At 43.6% G+C, this 23,950-nt stretch overlaps 1 pseudogene across 1 annotated transcript; it reads right to left on the bottom strand.

Moving 5' to 3' along the window:
• Positions 1-19,699: 19,699 nt before the first annotated feature.
• LOC308239909 (tubulin-folding cofactor B-like) lies at positions 19,700-20,406 on the bottom strand (annotated as a pseudogene). The gene has a single exon. The product of its transcript is annotated as a tubulin-folding cofactor B-like (transcript).
• Positions 20,407-23,950: the final 3,544 nt, after the last annotated feature.

Below are 23,950 nucleotides of genomic sequence, written 5' to 3'. Positions count from 1 at the left end.
CTCTCACAATCTGGGACCACTGGCTCCTAACTGCTTACCTGCCTGCCTGCCTGATCGCCCCTCCCCTAACTGGACTCCCAGCCAGCCTGATCACCCCTAACCGCCTCTGCCTGCCGACCTGATCGCCCCCAATTGCCCCCCCTCCACCGGTCTGGTCACCCCCAACTGCCTCCCCTGCTGGCCTGGTTGACCCTCACTTCCCCCCTCTGCTGGCCTGGTCACCCCATGCAGCCTGCTGTTCAGTTGTTTGGTCTAACGTCACTAACCCCCCTGCCGGCCTGGTTGCCCCATGCAGCCTGCTACTCAGTCATTTGGTCATCCCTCACTAAACCCCCTGCCGGCCTGGTGGCCCCATGCAGCCTGGTATTCAGCCATTTGGTCTTCCCTCACTAACCCTCCTGCCGGCCTTGTCACCCCACTCAGGCTGTTCGGTCATCCGTTCAGTTGTTTTGGATGTGTTGGCCCCTGGCTCTTTATATATATATTATTGTTATTTTTAATCCTCACTCAAGGATATTTTCTCCATTGATTTTTAGATAGAGTAGAAGGAAGGGGGAGAGACAGAGAGAGAGAAACATTGATGTGTGAGAGATAGCTATTGGTTGCTTCCTACATGCACTCTGACCAGGGCCAGGGATTGAGCCTGCAAATGAGGTATGTGCCCTTGACCGGAGTTGGAATCAAACCTGTGACACTTCAGTCTGCTAGCTGACATTCTAACCACTGAACAAAACTGGCTAGGGCTGCATATTATTTTAATCAGCATAAAAGTGACTGGCTTGTTCTTTCTATGAAGTACTAATACAGGGTTATATTCAAATGAACTTGCCAAAGATATTTGTAGGTTTATTTAATGGTGTGCCACAAGAGTGTTAGAATCCAATCCACAACACCACTTCTGAAATTCCTTTTTAGAGTTCTTCCTTCTCAGTACCTCCACTACTCCTCCTTGTCTTCTTCCTTTGGTCCCCCCATCTCAAAAATGACCCTTTGCCCTAATGCTCTCCACATTGTAGTCGCTCCTACATTGCTTTTCTATTTTTCTACAAATAAGTATTTCACCTAGCACCCTACCCAAGTATTGGGAATAAAAGCCTCTAAATTGATACAATACTGTCTTACTTTTTTAACATTATATCATATTTTTAAATGTCTTCATAAACATAATTCTTGGGACAATTTTTCTAAATTACCAAGTTAATTATGTAACTTACCAGCTTAAAATCTCTCATTCACCACTTCTAACCAATTCTCATTGCCTCAATGATAAATTTCAAATCTTTGGCATCCTAACTAATAAAGAGGGAATATGCTAATTGACCCTTATGCTGTCCCAAAGATGGCAGCGCCCACAGCCAATAAGGAGGAAATATGCTAACTGACTGCCACGCCCTCAAAGATGGCAGCGCCCACAGCCACAAGATGGCGGCGCCCAGTCCCCTCAGCCTTGCCTCTCACCTGCCTCCGGAGTCCCCCAGTCCCCTCAGCCCCCCAGCTGCCCAGGGCCAGCCTGATATGCAGGCAAGCCTAGAATTGTGGCTGCCCAGCAGATGCCCAAGGTTCAGGCAAGCCTCGGATGTCGGCTGCCCAGCTGCCCAGGGTTGGCTCGAGGCGCAGGCAAACCTCGGCTGTCAATTGCCCAGCCACCCAGGGCTGGCCCTAGGTGCAGGCAAGCCTAGGATGGCAGCTGCCCAGCCACCCAGGGCCCCCTGAGGCTCAGGTATCCAGGGCCGGCCGAGGCTTGAGCTCCAGGCAGTGGCAGCATCAGAGGTGTGATGGGGGCATCACCTTCCCCTGATCACTAGGTCATCTCCCAACCCTGAAGGCTCCCGGACTGTGAGAGGGGGCAGGTCGGGCTGAAGGACCACCCCCCACCTCCAGTACATGAATTTTCATGCACCGGGCCTCTAGGGAAATATAAAGCCCTTGATAATATATACAAAATTAGCCTAGTGCTTGGCACATTGCTGCATAGTACAGGTTACCTTATCCTTTCAAGATCCAATCCCTGTACATCTCTCTGATATTATTTTCTGTCACTTCCACCTGAACTCTGTACTCCAGTAGTTCTAAATAATTTGCGTTTCTTTTTTTTTTTGGGGGGGGGAGCTTTGCTGTTTTTTTTTTTAATTTCTTTATTGATTAAGGTATTACATATGTGTCCTTATTCCCCCATTACCCCCCACCTCCCATTCATGCCCCTACCCCCCTGTTGTCTGTGTCCATTGATTAGGCTTATATGCATGCATATAAGTCCTATGGTTGATCTCTCCCCCTTACTCCCACTGTCCCCTACCTTCCCTGAGGTTTGATGTTTCTCTGTCTCTGGATCTATTTTCGTTCATCAGTTTATGTTGTTCATTATATTCCACAAATGAGTGAGATCATGTGATATTTATCTTTCTCTGCGTGGCTTATTTCACTTAGTATAACGCTCTCCATCTTCATCCATGTTGTTGCAAATGGTAAGAACTCCTTCTTTTTTACCGCAGCGTAGTATTCCATTGTGTAGATGTACCACAGTTTTTTAATCCCCTCATCTGCTGATGGGCACTTAGACTGTTTCCAAATCTTAGCTATGGTGAATTGTGCTGCTATGAACATAGGGGTGCATATATCCTTTCTGATTCGTGTTTCTAGTTTCTTGGGATATATTCCTAGAAGTGGGATCACTGGGACAAATGGGAGTTCCATTTTTAGTTTTTTTGAGGAAACTCCATACTGTTATCCACAGTGGCTGCAGTAGTCTGAATTCCCACCAGCAGTGCACGAGGGTTCCATTTTCTCCGCAACCTCGCCAGCACTTATCATTTGTGGACTTGTTGATAATAGCCATTCTGACTGATTTGAGATGGTACCGCATTGTTGTTTTGATTTGCATCTCTCTGATGATTAGTGACTTTGAGCAGGTTTTCATATGTCTCTTGACTTTCCTTCTGTCTTCTTTCGAAAAGTGTCTATTTAGATCAGTTACCCATTTTTTGATTGGGTTGTTTATCTTCCTTTGTTAAGCTACATGAGTTCCCTGTAAGTGTTGGAGATTAAACCCTTATCGTTGATATCATTGGCGAATATGTTTTCCCATGCAGTGGGCTTTCTTGTTGTTTTATTGATGGTTTCCTTTGCTGTGCAAAAGCTTTTTATTTTCATGTAGTCTCATTTGTTTATTTTCTCTTACGTTTCCATTGCCCTAGGAGCAGTATCAGTGGAGAAATTGCTTTGGCATATGTCAGAGATTTTTCTGGCTGTGGATTCCTCTAGTATTTTTAAGGTTTCCCGTCGTATGTTTAAGTCCTTGATCCATTTTGAGTTTATTTTTGTGTATGGTGTAAGTTGGTGGTCAAGTTTCATTTTTTTCATGTGTCTGTCCAATTTTCCCAACACCATTTATTGAAGAGAATGTCTTGACTCCATTGTTTGTTCATGCCTCCTTTGTCAAATATTAATTGAGCATAGTGATTTGGGTCGATTTCTGAGTTCCCTATTCTATTCCATTGATCTCTATGTCAGTCCTTGGGCCAATACCAGGCAGTTTTGAGAACAGTGGCTTTTAATATAACTTGATATCTGGTATTGACATCCAAACCTACTTTGTCCTTCTTTCTCAGGATTGCTGTAGCTATTCGGGATCATTTTTTATTCCAGATGAATTTTTGGAAAGTTCATTCTAGGTCTGTGAAATATGTCATTGGTATTTTAATGGGGAGTGCATTGAATCTATAGATTGCTTTGGGTAGTATGGACATTTTGATGATGTTGATTCTACCAATCCATGAACATGGTATGTTCTTCCATCTGTTTATGTCTTCCTCTATCTATTTTTTCAGTGTCATGTAGTTTTCCGTGTATAGGTCTTTTACCTCCTTAGTTAAGTTTATTCCTAGGTATCTTAATTTTTTGGTGTGATGGTAAATAGGATTGCTTTTTAGTCTCTCTTTCTTTAAGTTCATTATTGGTGTATAGAAATGCCATAGATTTCTTGGCCTTAATTTTGTATCCTGCTACATTGCCGAATTCATTTATTAAGTCTAACTAGAGTCCCGGTGCACAAAATTCATGCACGGGGGCGGGGTGTTCCTCTGCCCAGCCTTCACCCTCTTCAATCTGGGACCCCTCGAGGGATGTCCAACTGCCCGTTTAGGCACCATCCCAACGGGCAGTCGGACATCCCTCTCACAATCCAGGACTGCTGGCTCCCAATTGCTCGTCTGCCTGCCTTCCTGATTGCCCCTAACTGCTTCTGCCTGCCAGTTTGATCACCCCCTAACCACTCCCCTGCCAATCTGATTGATGCCTAACTGCTCCCCTGCCAGCCTGTTTTCACCTAACTGCCCTCCCCGGCAGGCCTGGTCCTCCCCAACTGCTATCCCCTGCAGGCCTGGGTCCCCCCCAACTGCCCTCCCCTGTGGGCCTGGTCACCCCTAACTGCCCTCCCCTGAAGGCCTGGTCCCCTCAAATGCTCTCCCCTGCAGGCCTGGGTCTCTCCCAACTGCCTTTCCCTGCAGGACCTCCAACTTCCCTCCTCTGCCGGCTTGGTCACCCCTAACTCCCCTCCCCTGCAGGCTTGATTGCCCCCAACTGCCCTCCCTTACAGTCCTGGATCCTCCCAACTGCCCTCCCTTGCTGGCAATCTTGTGGTGGCCATCTTGTGTCCACATGGGGGCAGGATCTTTGACCACATGGGGGCAGCCATCTTGTTTGTTGGAGTGATGGTCAATCTGCATATTACTCTTTTATTAGATAGGATAGAGGCTTGGTGCATGGGTGGGGGCCAGCTGGTTTGCCCTGAAGGGTGTCCCGGATCAGAGTGGGGGTTCCCTTGGGGTGTGGGGCGGCCTGGGCGAGGGGCCTGTGGTGGTTTGCAGGCCGGCCACGCCTCCAGGCGACCCAAGCGGAGGCCCTGGGATCTGGGGTTTATTTATCTTCTACAATTGAAACTTTGTAGCCTGGAGCAGAACCAAGCCTTCTGCTCGCTCTGTGGCGGCAGCCATTTCTGTTGGGATTTATGTTTCTTCTATAATTGAAACTTTGTAGCCTTAAGCGGAGGCCTGCGCTGGCCAGGGCTGCAGAAGCTTGGCTTCCTTCATCACCGCAGGCAACCCTAGCCTCCTGCTCTTTCCAGCTCCGTGGCTGCCGCCATTTCTGTTTGGATTTATGTATCTTCTATCATTGAAACTTTGTAGTCCTGAGTGGAGGCCTAGGCTGGCAAGACAGGCATAAAGCTTGGCTTCCTCCATTGCCGGGGAAACCCAAGCCTCCCTCCTGCTTTCTCTGGCCATAGCCATCTTGGTTGGGTTTATTTGCATATTCGCTCCTGATTGGCTGGTCGGCGTGGCTTGTGGGTGTGGCTTGTGGGTGTATCAGAGTGGTGGTCAATTTGCATATTACTCTTATTAGATAGGATAATTTTTTCATGGAAGCTTTAGGGTTTCCTATGTACAGTATCATGTCATCTGCAAATAAGGACAGTTTTCCAATTTCGATGCCTTTTATTTATTCTTCATGTCTAATTTCAATGGCTAATACTTCCAGTACTATGTTGAACAGGAGTGGTGAGAGTGGGCATCCCTGTCTTGTTCCTTTTCTTAGGGGAAATGATTTTAGTTTTTGCCCATTGAGTATGATGTTGCTTGTGGGTTTGTCATATATGGCTTTTATTATGTTGAGGTATGAGCCTTCTATTCTCATCTTGCTGAGAGTTTTTATCAAGAAAGGGTGTTGGATCTTGTCAAATGCTTTTTCTGCATCAATTGATATGACTATGTGATTTTTAGCTCTCAATTTGTTTATGTGATGTATCACGTTTATTGATTTGCGAATATTGTACCATCCTTGCATCCCCGGGATAAATCCTACTTGGTCATGGTGTATGATCTTTCTGATGTACTGCTGGATTCGATTTGCTAGAATTTTGTTGAGGATTTTGGCATCTATGTTCATGAGGGATATTGGCATGTAATTCTCTTTCATTGTGTTATCTTTATCTGGTTTTGGTATTAGGGTGATGTTGGCTTCATAGAAGGAGCTTGGAAGTGTTCCTTCCTCTTGAATTTTCTGTAATAGTCTGAGGAGGATAGGTTTTAGTTCTTCCTTCAATGTTTGGTAAAACTCTCCTGTGAAGCCGTCAGACCCTGGGCTTTTGTTTGCTGGAAGCTTTTTTTTAAAAAATATATTTTATTGATATTTTACAGAGAGGAAGGGAGAGGGATAGAGAGCTAGAAACATCGATGAGAGAGAAACATCGATCAGCTGCCTCCTGCACACCTCCCACTGGGGATGTGCCCGCAACCAAGGTACATGCTCTTGACCGGAATCGAACCCGGGACCCTTCAGTCCGCAGGCCGACGCTCTATCCACTGAGCCAAACCAGTTTCGGCTGCTGGAAGCTTTTTGATGACTGCTTCAATTTCTTCCATAGTTATCAGCCTATTGAGATTTTTAGAATCTTCCTATGTAAGTTTTGGAAGGTTGTATTTTTCTAGGAATGTGTCCATTTCCTCCAGGTTGTCTAGTTTTTTAGAATAGAGTTGTTCACAGTATTTTTTAATAATCCTTTGTATTTCTGTGGGGTCTGTTGTTATTTCACCTCTTTCGTTTCTGATTTTGTTTATTTGGGTCCTCTCTCTTTGCTTCTTGGTGAGCCTGGCTACAGGTTCATCAATCTTGTTTATCCTTTCGAAGAACCAGCTCTTGGTTTCATTGATCTTTTGTATTGTTTTTTTGGTCTCTATGTCATTCATTTCTCCTCTGATCTTTAATATTTCCTTCCTTCTGCTCACTGTGGGCTTTTCTTGTTGCTGTCTTTCTAATTCTTTGAGTTGTTGGGTTAGATGATTTATTACCATTTTTTCTTGTTTTTTTTTTTTTTTTTTTTTGGTAATCCTTTAGAGCTATAAACTTCCCTTTCAGGACTGCTTTCATTGTGTCCCATAGTATTTGCATTGTTGTGTTTTTATTGTCATTAGTCTCCAGGATGTTTTCAATTTCTTCTTTGATCTCCTTGATAACCCAATCATTGTTTAATAATAGCATGCTATTCAGCTTCCAAGTGTTTGAATTTTTTGGAATGTTTTTATTGTAGTTTATTTCTAATATTATGCTATTATGGTCTGAGAAAATGCTTGATATGATTTCAATCTTTTTGAATTTGGGGAGACTTTATTTGTGACCCAATATGTCATCTATTTTTAAAAATATCCCATGTGCACTTGAGAAGAACGTATATTCCGTGGCTTTGGGGTGAAATGCTCTGAAGATGTCAATTAGGTCCATCTGATCTAGTGTGTCATTTAGAATTGCTTTTTCTTTGCTGATTTTTTTGTCTAGAGTATTTATCCAGTGATGTCAGTGGTGTATTACAGTCCCCTACTATGATGGTATTGTTGTCAATCTCTCCCTTGATATCTTCCAGGAGGTGTGTTTTTTTTTTTTAATGTATTTGGGTGCTCCTGCATTGGGTGCATATATGTTTATCAGGGTTATACCCTCTTGTTGTATCTATCCCTTTATTATTATGAAGTGGCCTTCCTTATCTCTTGTTATAGCCTTTCCTTGAAGTTTATTTTGTCAGAAATAAGTACTGCTACCCCAGCTTTTTTTTTTCATTTCCATTTGGCTCAAAAATGTTTTTTACATCCCTTCACTTTCAGTTTGTATGAGCCCCCTTTTCTGTGGTGGGTCTCTTGTAGACAGCATATAAGGGTCATGTTTTTTATCCATTCAGTGACTCGATGTCTTTTGGTTGGAGCATTTAGTCTGTTTACGTTTAAAGTTATTACTGAAAGGTACTTATTTGTAGCCATTTTTATTTTTTGTGTCTGTGTTCCTCCTTACCTTTTTATTTCTTCTTTTTACTCTAGTCCCTTTAGCATTTCTTGCATTGCTGGCTTGGTAGTGATAAACTCCCTTAGCATTTTTTTCTGTCTGTGAAGCTCCTTATTTCCCCTTCAGTTTTGAATGATAACCTTGCTGGATAGTGTATTCGGGGATTTAGTCCCTTGGTTTGCATCACTTTGTAAATTTCATTCCATTCTTTTCTGGCCTGATGTGTTTCTGTTGAGAAAAAAAATGTTAATCTCATGGGAGCTCCCTTGTATGTAACTTTCTGTCTCTCCCTTGCAGCCTTTAAGATTCTCTCTTTGTCCTGAATATTTGCCATCGTAATTATGATGTGTCTTGGTGTGGGTCTTTCAGGGTTCATTCTGTTTGGGACTCTCTGTGCTTGTGTGACTGTTTTCTTTGCCACATCAGGGAAGTTTTCTGACATTATTTCTTCAAATAGATCTTCTAAACCTTGTTCCTCTTCCTGTTGTTCTGGCACCCCTATTATTCGTATGTTGCTTCATTTCATGTTTTTCCATAGCTCCTTTAGGCTCTCCTCCTGTCTTTTAATTTTTTCTCCAGATGCAATTCAGTTTGGCTGTGTTTTGCTTCCTTGTCTTCTGGTTCACTAAATCGGTCCTCCACTTCTAGTCTACTGTTGAAACTTTCCATGGTGTTTTTTATTGCAGCTATATCACTCTTCATTTATTCTTGATTTTTACATAATTTGTTGATTTTTTCATCCATTTCTTCTTGATTCGTACATAAGGTGTTGATTTTTTCTTCCATCCGGTTTATGAACTCTATGACCCTTATTCTGAATTCTTTTTCTGACATATTGCATGCCCCTGTTTCACTTAGCTGCTTTTCTGGCAATTCCTCCTTTTCTTTCCTTTGGGCGTATCCTTGTCTATGCATTTTTTGTTTCACCTACTGATCTAGATGTCGAGCCGTGAAGGCTGCTCTTTGGGTGGCAGTGGCTTCTCTGCTGCGGTTGCTCCTTGTGCAGTTATGGTAGCAGCTGCTTCTCAGTTGGCAGCAGCTCCTCTGGTGAGTGCTGTTCGCAGCAGTGGTGCCTCCTCTGGCTGGTGGGGAAGGCTGCCCATATAGCTGCTGGTCCTTGGATGGGGGTGGGCTGATTATGAGGTTGCTGATCCTCAGATGGGGATGGGTTGCTCCTGTCCAATGCTCCTTGGACAGGGGCCAGCTGTTCACGTGGCTGCTGCTCCTAGGACAGGGGCATACTGCTCACGTGGCTGCTGTTCATTAGATGGGGGCTGGCTGCATGCTGTTGCTATTCCTCAGATGGGACAGGCTGCTCGTGATGCCGCTGCTCTTTGGATAGAGGCAGGTTGCTTGTAGGGCTGCTGCTTCTTGTACGGATGCGGGTTGCTCATGCAACTGCTTCTGCTCAGACAGGGGCCGGTCTGCTCATGCGGCTGCTGGTCCTGGCATGGGAGTGAGCTCTTCGTGCTGTTGTTGCTCCTCGGACAGGGACGGGCTGCTCACCCGGCTCCTTCTCGTCGGACAGGTGCAGGCTGCATGTGGGTGCTGCTCCTTGGAGCAGTGCAAAATGCACAGGGCTGCTCCTCCTTGGAGGTGTGCTGTCTGCTTATGTGGCTGCTGCTCCTCAGATGGGGGGAGGTAGCTCATGTGGCTGCTGCTCCTCAGAAGGGGGTGGGCTGCTCACACATGTGCTGCTCCTCAGATGGGGGCAGGCAGCTCACACAGCTACTGCTCCTCTAATGGGGGCAGGCGGTTCCTGCAGCTGCCACTCCTCGGAAAGGGACGGTCTACTCACACAGCTGCTGCTCCTCGGATGGGGGTGGGCTGCTTGTACAGCTGCTGCTCCTTGGAAGGCTGCTGGCTGCTCGTGCGGCACAGCTCCAGCTCTTCGGACAGATTCAGGGTTTGGGCTGCACACAGCTGCTTCTCCTCAGAGGGGGCCAGGCTGCGTGGGGCTGCTGCTCCTCAGTTGTGGGTGGGCTGCTCAAGTGGCTGCTGCTCCTCAAATGGCGTAAGCTGCTTTCATGGTTGCTGCTCCTCAGACAGGGGAACTGGCTGTTCACACAGCTTCTGCTCCTTGGACAGGGCAGGCCACATGAAGCTGCTGCTCTTAGGCCTGTGGCGGGTTGCTCGTGGGGCTGCTGCTCCTTGGACAGGAGCAGGCTGCTCACATGTCTGCTGTTCACATGGTTGCAGTGCCCTGGGATAAATCATTGAGCCGGTCAGAGGGGAGCCTGCTTCCGAATTCACAGGATCCTGTGCCCAGGGTAGCTGGAGCCTCATTGACCATGGGATCACAGCCTAGGTAGCAGGTCCCTGGCAGGGGTGGCTGTAGAGTCCCCGGTGTTATCTGAGAGCACTCTGGGTGGTGTTGAGGCTGGGAACCCAGTTACAGCAGCTCTCCCCTTCAAAAAGGCTAGGCTTCTAAGGACAAGCTGGCCTCCCGGTACTGTTTGCAATGGTAGGAGAAGCTGCCTAGTTAGGCGAGCCTGATTAGCCTGCCCCTGAAGGTCCTGTGGGATCTAACTGTGCCTCACTCTCTCTCTCTCACACACACCCCACCTGACCACACATTCCTCTTTTACTCCCTCACTCACTCACTCACTCATGCTCTTTCCCTCTCTGCCACATTCTTCCTGCCTCTATAGTTGGGTCTGGGGTGTTATTGACCCATTCGTGGATGGAGTTTCCTCTCCAGGTGTCTGGTTATGTGGCTTGCTCTCAAGCCCCTTGGCCAGACAGGATAAAATTCACCTCAACAAGACACAACACAGAGGGAACTAAGCACAAATGTACTCATGACACCAATAACACCAATATAAGTGACCACCTGAGCAAAGAGAGTTAGGGCAGAGAAAAGAGAGCACAAGTGCTATCGAAAATAGAGAAAAAGATAAGGGATAAAAGACAAAGGAATAAAAAGGAGAATATATATATGTATGTGGGGGTAAGACACCACAGAACCAATAGATAAGCCATAAAAAAATACAAACACCACACACTCAGCAAATAGGGTTGGGCAGAATCTGTAGCAGCAGAGCTTATATACTGAAAATAAATTAAGAATTGGATGAATATGGGGAGGACCTCAATTTAGTATTGAGAAAGTAGAAATGGAATAAGTGGATGAGAAAAAAGAGAATGAGAAGAAAATAATAATAATAAATTTACAAAAAAATTGATTTCAGAAATGGCCAGAGACAGAGAAACATCAATCAGAACATCAAACCTCAGGGAAGGTAGGAGACAGTGGGGGTAAGGGGGAGAGATCAACCAAAGGACTTATATGCATGCATATAAGCCTAATCAATGGACACAGACAACAGGGGGTGGGGGCATGAATGGGAGGTGGGGGGAAATGAGGGAATAAGGACACATATGTAATACCTTAATCAATAAAGAACTTTAAAAAAATTAAAAATAGAAAATAAAAATAGTGATGGAAAAATAATACGAAAAGAAATAGAAAATAAAGCAACAAAGAAAAACAGGAAAACAAAGAAGAAAAAAAAGGAAAGAAAGGGATAACAAAAAACTAAAAATAAAAGTGAAAAAAGTGAAGTGTTGTTCCTTTGGCTGGCTTATGGTCCCAGTTGTCTATACTGTACTGTTTCTCAGTTTCCAGTTGCTGGGGCTAAAGATTTCTCTTTAGGCCAGTTTCTATGACCTCAGGGAGTATTCAGATTACTTTGTATTATTCAGGGTGTGATCTAGGTGTGGCTATATTGGTTGTCTGGAGACTGGAGGGAGGGGCTATCTCTCAGGAGAAAATTGCCACTGGGGCTTAGATATGACTCAGCACCAGACTCGCTACCACCTCTCCTGGACCCCTGCCTACTCTCCCCAGATTCCACAAGTCCAGACCTTCTCCCGCACCTCAGACACGGGTAAGTGTCTGTATCCAAAATGTCCTACGAACTAGGTCCAGTGGAGAAAGGCACAGGCCCCAGCATGAGGAGGGACTGCGTCTCTGCCAGCTTGTCTCTTGCTGGCACTGCGCGGTCCGGCCAGCTCTTCAGGGCTGCCTCAGAGCTCAGATCCAATATCCAGACTCCAAGTTCCAAAATCCCCTACCACCTGCAGTCCTGTGGTCCCTTTTTTTTCATAGTCAGAAGCTTTGCCTGTCCTCAGGGATGCCCCTTGGTGCCCTGTAGTTTCTCCCTGACCCTCTGGGCACAGAGGTCTAGCAGACTCTCTTGCCTAGATCCTTGATTTCACCTTTATCCAGGGGACCTCTGACCTTCCCGAATGCAAACTGTCTCACCAGCTGAGTCTCCTTCGCCAATTTGGGCTGAATTCCACTCATTTCAGCCACTCACTCTATTTGCTTACTTTGGTTTTCTGAGAAAGTGCTATTCCTCTTGCCTCTAGTAGTTATTGAATACTCTTCAAATGCTTTTCCCTTTCCTTGAATTCTACTTCTCATCCCACACTATCAACGTGGAGCTCAGCAGAAATATTAGCATCCCCAAAAGCCCTTCCTCTATTGCTGGCTGCTTGCCATATTTATAGTGGACCAACATGCAGTTATTAAAAGTTATGATTGTCAAGCATTGTAGTAACATGAAAATTGTGTATAGTGTAATGGTAAGCAACAACAGAAAAAGCTGTATGGAGAATTGTATTGATAATATCCTAATTGTATAAAGAAGACCTGAAAAAAATTCATCAAAATTCATTGCAATTTTGAGTAATTTTATTTTTTCTCCATAGTTTTTACCTCTTTACAAAATTTAGACATTTATTATATTTTACATTTTAATAAGGAAAAGTACATTTTAAAAAGCCTCATACACCTCACCCAGCAGAATATTTAGAGACTGCATCTTACTAATCTTTTTTGCTCTAGCAGCAACTTACTCAGGCCATAGCAGAGGGTAGAAACAAGAAAAATAAAAGGAAGAAAACACTTTTTGAGAACTATGAATTTATAGTTCACATGCAGTATAAAATTAATCTTACTTGATTTAATCTGTCAGTTACTAAACTAAACTTTGGATGCTGAGACAAGAAATTAGTAAGAGGATGATTTCATGTTGAAGGATTGGTTGGTCAGAGACAAAGAAAGCAATACATCTTAGTTCCAAGTGTAGGAAGAATCTCTTAAGGGCAGTCATGTTGTGTGAGCTAAGATTAATTGCTTTCATTGACAGGAGTATTGGTCTGGTCATTAATGATAGTATTGGCTGAAAATGAGATGACTGTCAAATTAGAGAATCACTATATGAAAATGGAGTCTACTTTTAAAATTGTAATCTTGTTGCTTTTATTGCTTTTAGGAGAATGCATGATTTATCAGTTAAATTTCATTTTAAATCACATGTAAGACACTTTCATTGACAGACATTTCACACTATTAAAAGCCTATGGCATTTGTTGAAATTTATTTCCATTCCAAATTTTTTAAAATAGCCATATATTTTTTATTTTTTTAATTAAAATTTTTGTTAGATAAGTGCTGTAACTGATCCTCACTGTAATATATTCAGAAGTTTATAGAGTAATATGTGAAAGTCTTTCCCTATTTCCTGTGAACCCTACCTGACCCCCTTCCCCAAATGCCTCTTTCTTCAAGAGGTAGCATTGTTGAGTTTGTTGAGTATCCTTCCAAAAGGTTCCATATATAAAAGCATAGACATATATATGAAAACTAGAGGCCTGGTGCATGAATTCATGCATGAGTGGGGTCCTTAGGCCTGGCCGGCAATTGGGGCTGGCCGTAGAGACATACAGTGAGAGGTTGATGGCTTGGGGGAGGGACAATGGGAGGTTGGCCAGCTGGTACTACAGGAGGTTGGCCAGCCATGGAAGGTTGGCTGTGGGAGTGCACTGACCAACAGGGGGCAGCTCCTGCATTGAGCGTCTGCCCCCTGGTGGTCAGTGTGCATCATAGCAACTGCTTGGCTGGTTGTTCCAGTCATTCAAGTCATTCTGGTCATTCAGTTGTAACAGTATCTTAGGCTTTTATACATATAGTAGTGGCCCGGTACATGAAATTTGTGCACGGGGGGTGTGACCCTTAGCCCGGCCTGCACCCTCTCCAATCTGGGACCCCTAGAAGAATGTCCTACTGCTGGTTTACAAGGATCAGGCCTAAACCGGCAGTTAGACATCCCTCTTGCAATCTGGGACTGCTGGCTCCTAACCGCTCACCTGCCTGCCTGCCTGATTGCCTCTAACCACTCTGCCTGCTGGCCTGCTCGCCCCCAACTGCCCCCCGCCACCAGCCTGCTTGCCCCCAACTGCCCCCTGTGCCAGTGTGCTTGCCCCCACTTTCCCTCCCCACTGGCCTGCTCATCCCCAACTACGCACCTTCTGGCCTGCTTACTCCAAACTGTCCCTCGCTGTCCTGATCACCCCCAACTGACCCTCACTGATGGCCTACTCACCCCAAACTGGCCCCCCTGCTGGTCTGCTCACCCCCAACTGCCCCCCCCCCGCGAGCCTGATCACTCCCAATGGCCCCCCCCACCTGCCTGATTATCCACAACTGCCATCCTATCCTGGCCTGATCATCCACAACGGCCCTCCCCTCTTGGCCTCTAACCACCTCTACTTTGTCCCCGCCACCATGGCTTTGTCCAGAAGAATGTCCAGAAGGTCTCCTGGAAGGTCTCCCAGTTTAATTAGCATATTACCCTTTCATTAGTATAGATAGAGGCCTGGTGCATGGGTGGGGCCTGGCTGGTTTGCCCTGAAGGGTGTCCCAGGATCAGGGTGGGGGTTCCCTTGGGGTGTGGGGTGGCCTGGGCAAGGGACCTGTGGTGGTTTGCAGGCTGGCCATGCCCCCATGGGGTGAGGGTCCCCGCTGGGGGGCATGGCCAGCCTGGGTGAGGGGCTGATGGCTGTTTGCAGGCTGGCCAAGCCCCCAGTGGGGACATTCACCCCATGGGGGTGTGGCCAGCCTTGGTAAGGGGCTGAAGGCCATTTTCAAGCTGGCCATGCCCCCTGGCAACCCAGGCCCCCAGCCACTCCTTGAGTGGAGGCCAGGGCTCCCAGACCCTCCTTTTTTTTTTTTTTCCAGCCACTCCTTGAGCAAAGGCCGGGGCAGGCGGGAAGCTTGGCTTCCTCCATCGTTGGGGGCAACCCAAGCCTCCTGCTCACTCCAGCTCCGTGGCCGTGGCCATCTTTGTTGTTTTAATTTGCATACTCGCTTCTCATTGGCTGGTGGGTGTAGTAGAGGGATGGTCAATTTGCATGTTTCTCTTTTATAGTGTAGACTAGTAACCCTACACATGAATCTGTGTGCCAGTAGGTCACTGCCACCCTCCTGTAGCTCTCTGCCCGCTGCCCCACCCTCCTGTAGCTCCCCCTGCCTCCGTCCCCCCTCCCCCCTCATAGCTTTCTGCCATGCCCCCTCATGTAGGTCGCCGCTGCCCACTTGTAGTTCACTGCCACACCCTCCTGCAGATCCATGTTCTGCTCGTAATGTGGTTGGTCATTACACCTCAGGGTGTAACGGATAATTAGCATATTCCTCTCTTCTTATATATGATAAATTAGATATATACATCTACTTCTTTCCTCTCTCTCCCTACCTCCCCCTCTCCTTCTCTCTCTCTCTCACACATACCTAAAATATACACACATACAAATATATGTATGTGCATCTCTCCCACGAATGGAAACATTTTGTACATAGAGTTCTGCAACTTAGTTTTTCATTTGCAAGTTTTTAAATTTAACAATTTTTTTCATGTTAATACAAACAAATAGATCTACCTCATTTTTCTAACTCCTCCCTATTATCTCACACTATTAATGTGTCAACATTTATTAATTCATTTCTTTATTGAACAAACAAAACAGAAACAGATTCATAGATACAGAGAAGAGACTGATAGTTGCCAGAGGGGAGGGGTGTTTGAGCATTGGGTGAAAAAGCTGAAAGGGTTGAGAAGTACAAATCAGTAGTTGCAAAATAGCCATGGGGATGTAAAGTACAGCATAGGCAATATAGTCAATAATCCTATATAATAAAAGAGAAATATGCAAATTAGGCCTGGACATCAAGACCAGCTCAGGAGGCTGCGTCATGACCAGCTCAGAGCACGTCCCCAGCCCCAGCAGACACACACCATACATCAGGCCTGGGGGCGGGCTCTGAGCGGCTGAGGCCCCAGCCCCGGTGCCACCCAGCTCCAAGGCCACTCCCACCGGGCTCCTCTGGTCGGCACTCCATGCAGCCTACCCTGGGAGCAAGGCCCCCAGCAGACCCGCGGACCCACCCAGGGGGGCGTGCTCTGAGCTGCTGCAGCCAGACATGGGGAGCGGTCCTAAGCTGTCAGTAGGACATCCCCTCAGGGCTCCCAGACTGTGAGAGGGGGCAGGCTGGGCTGAGGGACACCCACCCAGAGGGGCACTTTATAAAGTATACAATTGTCTAACCACTATGATGTACACCTGAAACTAATACATATAATAGTTAATGTAAACTGTAATTGAAAAATATGAAGAAAGACAAATAGTTTTATTTATTTATTTTTACAATTAGGTTTTATTGTTGCTGTTTTCTGCATGTTTATTTTTTATACAAACAACACTGCAGCAAACATACTTGAAAATGCCTGTTTGTCACAAGTACAAACATTTATTTATAAGATAAAAACTTAAGAGAGAAATTGCTGGGCTTAAGGCTATGCCCACTTTTAATTTTAAAATTACTGTCAGATTGCCCTCCCAAATAATAACCCAAACAGTAGTATATGAAAGTACCGTTTCTGCACAACCTGGCCAACTGTAGATATTGTTACATTTCTGCCAATCAGATGCAAAGAAAAATATTCTATCTTATTTTAGTTTCCCTTCCCTTGCTTTCTAGTAAGATTGAGCATATTTCCTTATGTTCAGTGACCCACAGTACTCCTTCTTAAAGTGTGTGTCCTTGTAGTTCTCCCATTTTCTTTCTGATAGGTTGTTTTTTTCTCTTTACTTTATAGGTATTTGACTTCATTGTTGAAAACATTCAGGTTTAGTTTAACTGTAATGTATATATTGAAAATAGTTTTGCCCAGATTGTCACTTTTCTTTCAAGGTTTTAAATATTCTACATCACACTCTTCTTGCTTGAAAAATTCCACTGAAACTTTTATCCTAGCTCCTCTATAACTAAGGTAGATTCCCCATGACCCCCATGGCTACGTTCAAGACTTTGTATTTGGTTTTCTGAATTTTGAAGCTGATATGCCTAGATGATTTTCTTGGTATTTATCATGCTTGTTGTTTTCTGAAATTCATGAATTTGTGGTTAGGTATCTGTTATTAATTTTGCAAAATTTTCAGCCATTATTACTTCAAATGTCTTCTGCTCTGTTCTCCTTCCTTATCCTTCCTGTATTCCAATTACACATATGCTGTACTTGGTACTCTGTTCTGTGTGTTTTTTTCATTTATTTTCTCTTTATATATCAGTTTGAGAAGTTTATGTTGATATATCTTTAGTTTCACTCATTCTTTCCTTGGTCATGCCCAGTCTACTGATGACCCCATTTCTTTATTTCTTTTAATTTTTCCCTAGTATTTATTTTTTATTCTTTCTTAGAGGTTCATCTCTGTGTTTACATGCCTGCCAGTTCCTGAATTTTGCCTATCTACATTTTTCCATTAGAGCTCTTAACATATTAATCATAGTTATTTTAAATGCCCTGTCTGATAATTCCAGAATCTGTGTTTATCTGTGTCTGGTTCTTATAGTTGCTTTGTCTCTTGACACTGTGCTTTTTAGTATCCCTTGTAACTTTTCTGTTGAAAGCTGGGCATGATGTATCACGTAATAGGAATTGAGGTAGATAGGACTTTAGTATGAAGTTTTATATTAATATAGCCAGGAATTGGGCCATGTTTCATGTTGCTGTAAGGTGCCACAGTCTTCAAATTCCTATAGTGTCCTTGTTTTTGTCTTTGTTGTCTTTGGGTTTCCCTGAGAACTTATTAGATGGAGTCAGAATTTGCAGCTATTGCAGTTGTAATATTCACTGTTATTGAATGGGAACACTGTTTTTGTAAAAATAAAATGTAGGGAAGTCGCCTTTTAATCCTATTTACTGTATCTATTATCATATCATAAAATACTTATCACTTTTATGTAGCCGACTCACTTATTTTTCCCCTTTTATAGTCTGATATCTATTGTCTCATTTAAAAGTTTCCCCCACATCAAGATTATAAAAACATGTATATATTTTTTTACTTATTATTATTGTTCTTTAGCCTGTGTAGATGTATACATCTATACAGGCTAAAGAACAATAATAATAAGTAAAAAAATTATGTACCTGACACCCAAGTTAAGATATAGAAGATTTCTGTTACCTTTGAAGGCTCCTGTGGGCCTATGTTTGATTTTACTTCCCAGTGTTCTCTGATTGGGTAACCACTACCCTGAATATTTTGTTAATCATTCCCTTGCTTTTCTTTGTAATTTTACCATTTGTGTATGTATCCCCAAATAGCATATTATTTATTTTTCCTATTTTGGAACTTTGTATAAATGGAGTCATACTTTATTGTATTAGTCAGGGTTCTCCACAGAGACAGACCAATAGGATGTGTGTGTGTGTGTGTGTGTGTGTGTGTGTGTGTGTGTGTGTGTGTACATTTTTATTTTTAAATAAGGAATTAGCACATGTGATTATGGATGTTGGCAAGTTCAATATCTGCAGGGTTGGATGACAAGCTGGAGGTCTAGGAGAGCTGGTTTTCCAGTTCAAAGCTGAAGGCTGTCTGCTATAGAACCAGGAAAATCTGATGTTGCAGATTAAGTCAAAAGGGAGTCTACTGGAGAATTCTCTCTTGCTTGAGGTAGGCTGTTCTTATTTTCCTGTTGAGAGCTTAAATGGATTGGAAGAGGCCCATCCACATTATACAAGAAAATCTGCTATACTAAAAGTCCACCAATTTAGATGTTAATCTCATTTAAAAACATCCTGATAGCAACAGCTGAATAACATTTGACAAAATATCGAGGGACCTTGTGGCTGAGCCAAGTTTGACACAAAAAATTAACCGTCATATCTATATATTCCTATGTGGCTTGCTTTCTTTGTCCAATAATATGTATTTGCATTACATCCATATTCATACATGTCATTTATTTTTACTATTGTATTCATTTTTGAATACACCACAATTTACATATTTCACTATTGCTGGATATTAAGGTTGTCCCATGTATTTTTTATAAATATGTTTTATTGATTTTTAGAGAGAGTGGAAGGTAGAGGTAGAGAGAGATAGAAACATCAATGAGAGAGATGCTTCCTGCACATTTCCCCACTAGGGATGGCGCCCACAACCTGTGCATGTGTCCTGACCAGGAATCAAACTGGGGACCTCTTGGTGCATGGGACAATCCAGTGAGCTAAACTAGCTGGGCTATGTCATGTATTTTTTTCCATGTCTGGCAAATTTAATACACAAGTCTCAAAGGTCAATGGCAAGAACAAAAGAAATAAAATAAAAATGGGCCCTAGTCGGTTTGGCTTAGAGGATAGAGTGTCAGGCCTGTGGACCAAAGGTTCCCGGTTCGATTCCGGTCAATGGCAAATACCTTGGTTGCAGGCTCCTCCCTGGCCCTGGCCCTGGCCCTGGCCCTGGTTGGAGCGCATGTAGGAGGCAACCAATTGATATGTTTCTCTCACATTGATGTTTCTCTTTGTCTTTCCCTCTTTCTTCCACTCTCTTTAAAAAAAAATCAATGGAAAAATATCTTTGGGTGAGAATTAACAAAAATAAAAATAAAATATAAAATAATAAAACAAATACAATAAAATCAAATAAAAATGGAGTCAGGGGAAGAGCTCCATTGGCACACATAGGGAGGGGCAATAATTGGGTGAGTCAACTGGAGCAAGAGAGTACCATTCCTTCGGCATCACATCTCATCCAACCCATAGTCCGCCTCAGGAAAATCCCCCATTGTCACAACTGATGGCTTAAGGAAGGCACGATAGTTGGTCTGGCATTTGAATTAGTGTTTCCTATTCACAGTGCCATCTTTTTTCTCTAGTGGCTCATCATAGTGGACACCAATCCAGTACCCAGGCTTGAAATCTGTTAGGCCTACATACATGACGATGACCCCGGCGAGGAGGCTGCCGAGGTGACTGTACCTCACAGCAGCTGTCCACAGGGATGACACTGTCATGGGCCTTCTTCTCCCTGAGGTGCTGGGTGATCTCAGTTTCTTGCTGTGCCTGCTCCTTTTCATTATATCTGCCCAGCTTGCTGCATTTCAGGAAGGAGTGGAGCCTCTGTTCATAGGCTTCTTATGAGATCCTGTATGTTTCCACCTTGGACACATCCTCATACTCCCCAAGGCAGGCACCACTGTGGTCAATGACAAGGATGTGGCAGCTGTCATCTACAGGGTAGGAGCCCAGGAGCGCATCCTCCTGATCCTGCTTGCTGTAGAACTTCTTGTCAGCTCCATACATCTCCAGTTCCATGAAAGATGTAGGGTTTGCCTACCACCAGCTCTAGTTTACACGTGAATTCAACTATAATGAGGCTGTGACTGTGCTGCTTCCAGGAGCAAAAGCTGCTGATGAAAACGCTCTCTGTGGGTGCTGACAACCCTGTCACCTCAATCTCTTTGCGCCATGCCGGACCGCCTGTCTCATGAATTTATTATTTTAGCAAAGCTATAGACATTTTTCTACATCTGTCTCTTAGTGTACATATAACAGAAATTGTAAGGTATACCTCAGAGAGGAAATGCTGAGTTATAAGGTATGCACATATTCAACTTACTACGTAACACCAAAATGTGCTTTTAAAAATAAGTGTTGACATCTGGTAGGTCACATCCCTCCAACTTATTCTTTTATGCTGCCTTGACTCTTCTTGGTCTTTTGCTCTTCCACATATTTTAGGGGATCAGCATGTTCAGTGCGCAGCTGAATCTTCTTTTGAGCCTCTGAGTTCAGTGTCTTACATAAGCAGCCCTTTCCTATATCAAGATTATAAAAAAATCTGCATTTCTTAAAATACATTTTGTTTTTTACACTTAAGCCTTTAATCTCATCAGGAAATTATTTTTGTTGTAAGTTTAGGATTGATTTTTTAAAATTAGATTTAATTTGAGTAATTGTGGGAAAGCAAGTTTAAAGACAAACAAGGCACAGATGGAGTAGGAACCCTTGAAAACAGATATTGGGTCCATTTTACAGATTTGAAAACAAAGTCTGAGAGAGAAGCTAAGTAATTTCTCCAAGGCTGCTCAACAGAAGGGCCAGAATTAAAAGTAGGACAACCAGTTTGGCTCAGGGGATAGAGCATTGGCCTGTGGACTGAAGGATCCCAGGTTCAATTCCGGTCAAGGACATGTACCTTGGTTGTGGGCACATCCCCAGTAGGAGGTGTGCAGGAGGCAGCTGATCTATGTTTCTCTCTCATCGATGTTTCTAACTCTCTTTCCCTTCCTCTCTGTAAAAAATCAATAAAATATTAAAAAAATAAATAAAGTAAGACAGTCTAACTCTAAACTACTTACTCATTTTCTAAAAAATTTCCTTGTTGTGCTCCAGCTGATATTTTTTAAATAGTTGTCCTAGTGCCCAAAATAGTTTATTAAATATACCATAATTTCTCTACTTATATAAATAACCTCTTTTGTCACATGTTAATGCCTGTATAAAATGGATCTGTTTTCTTTGATTGCTTTTTCTGTTTGGTGCCAGTACCATACACTTTTAATTACTAATATCTTTATTGTAGGTGTTGGTATCTTGGAAGGATTTATTAGTTTCCTGTGGCTTCTGTTACGTATGACCACAAACTGGGTGGTTTGTATGCCTCACAGTTCTGGATGTCAGAAGTCCAAAATCAAGGTGTTGGCAGAGCCACTCTTCTGCCAGAAGCTCTAAGTGATAGTTCCTTGAATCGGTCAGCTTCCGGTGTCCCTAGGATTTTTTTGGCTTGTAGCTACATCACTCCAATCTTTGTTTTCATCTTCACGTGGCCTTCTCTTTTGTCTCTGTAATCTCCTGCCTCACTCATAAGAACACTTGTCACTGAATTTAGGGTCCATCCTATCTAAATAAAGGGTAATATGCAAATTGACCATCACTCCAACACACAAAATGGCCACCCTCATGTGATCAAACATGGTTGTCCCCATGTGGACACAAGATGGCCTCCACAAGATGGCCTGCAAGGGAGGGCAGTTGTGGGCAATCAGGCCAGCAGGGGAGGGCAGTTAAGGGTGATCGGGCTGGCAGAGAATGGCAGTTGGGGGAGACCAGGACTGCAGGGGAGGACAGTTGTGGCAATCAAGCCTGCAGAAGAGGGCAGTTGGGAGGGATCAGGCCTGAAAGGGAGGGCAGTTAGGGGCAATCAGGCCTGCAGGGGAGGGCAATTAGGGGTGACCGGGCTCGCAGAGGAGGCCAGTTGGGGGAGACCAGGCCTGCAGGGGAGGGCATTGGGGGGGACCTGGCCTGCAGGGGAGGGCAGTTGGGGGCAACCAGGCCTGCAGGGGAGGGCTGTTGCGGGGGGACCAGGCCTGCAGGGGAGAGCAGTTAGAAGAGATCAGGCCAGCAGGTAAGGGCAGTTAGGGGTGACCAGGCCAGCAGGGGAGAAATCAGGCGTCAATCAGGCTGGCAGGGGAGTGGTTAGGGGGTGATTAGGTTGGCAGGCAGAAGCGGTTAGGGGCAATCAGGCAGGCAAGCAGGTGAGCTGTTGGGATCCAGCAATCCTGGATTGTGAGAGGGATGTCCCAGATTGGAGAGGGTACAGGCTGGGCTGAGGGACACACACCGCCCCGTGCATGAATTTCATGCACCAGGCCTCTAGTTAATATATAATCCTGAATCATCTTGTCATCTTGTAGTAATTAACTGAATACTCTGCAAAGACATTTTTCTTTTTTCAGATAAGGTAGCAGTCACCGGTTCTGGGGATAAGGATGTGGACATATCTTTTTGGGAGACACCATTCAACCTACTACAGTTCAAACTACTACAGAGGACAAAGTGCCCTCTATTATTTTTCAAAAATTTCCTGTATATATTTTTTTATTTTCTCTGCTAGATAAATTTTGAACAAATCTGTGAAGTTAAAAGATTCACTTTGATATTTGATTGTAATAGAATTTAATTTATAGACTAATTTTGGATATTTTACTTTTTTCCTTTGTGTGTTAATCCTCACCCAATTTTTTTTCATTGATTTTTAAAGAGAGTGGAAGGGAGGGGTAGAGACAGAGAGAAGGAAACATCAATGTCAGAGAGACTGACTAGGTCAGATTTTACTTCTTTAATTACTAAATCTTTCCCTTCCAGGTATGGTCTATATCTCCCCATTTTTTCTGGTATTCTTTTTTATTTGTTAGAAAAGTTCTGTTGTTTTCTTCTCATACAACTTATGCATATTTTTAACAGAAGACTTATTTTTCAGGTGATTTTAATAGTTATATATAGATTTGTTGCTATTGAGAATGGGATCTGCTTTCATGATGTTATCAAAATGATTATTTTTGGCATATAGGAAAGCTATGACTTTTTGCATTTTTATAATTTTATATAGTTTTCATTGCTTCTCAGCTTTTCAACTGATTTTTGTGGACTTTCCAGGAAGATTATCATAATGTCTGCAAATAATCATGATTTGGGGACTTATTTTTCAATATTTATACATTATCACTTCCTTTTGATTGTATTAGCTTTGAACTCTTCAACAATGTTGAATATATTGGACAGGGGAAACATCATTATATTATTCTTGATATTAGTGGGATTGTTTTTAATGAATAACAATTGCTGTAGCTTTCAATTAGATACCTTTAACCACATTTAGGAATTGCCCTTATTATTTCTTTAAAATTTCTTTATTGATTAAGGTGTTACATATGTGTCCTTCTTCCCCCATTACCCCCCATCACCCCCATTCATGCCCTCACTCCCCTGTTGTCTGTGTCCATTTGTTAGGTCCATATGCATGCATACAAGTCCTTTGGTTAATCTCTCCCCATTACCCCCACCCTCCCCTACCTTCCCTTCCAGGTTTGATGGTCTGATTGATGTTTCTCTGTCTCTGGAACTGTTTTTGTTCATCAGTTTATGTTGTTCATTATATTCCACAAATGAGTGAGATCATGTGATACTTATCTTTCTCTGACTGGCTTATT

Source organism: Plecotus auritus (genome assembly GCF_963455305.1).
Source record: "Plecotus auritus genome assembly, chromosome: X".
Lineage (NCBI taxonomy): Eukaryota > Metazoa > Chordata > Mammalia > Chiroptera > Vespertilionidae > Plecotus > Plecotus auritus.
Note: the sequence above shows the minus strand (reverse complement) of the source record. Positions and strands in the feature narration are given on the sequence as shown.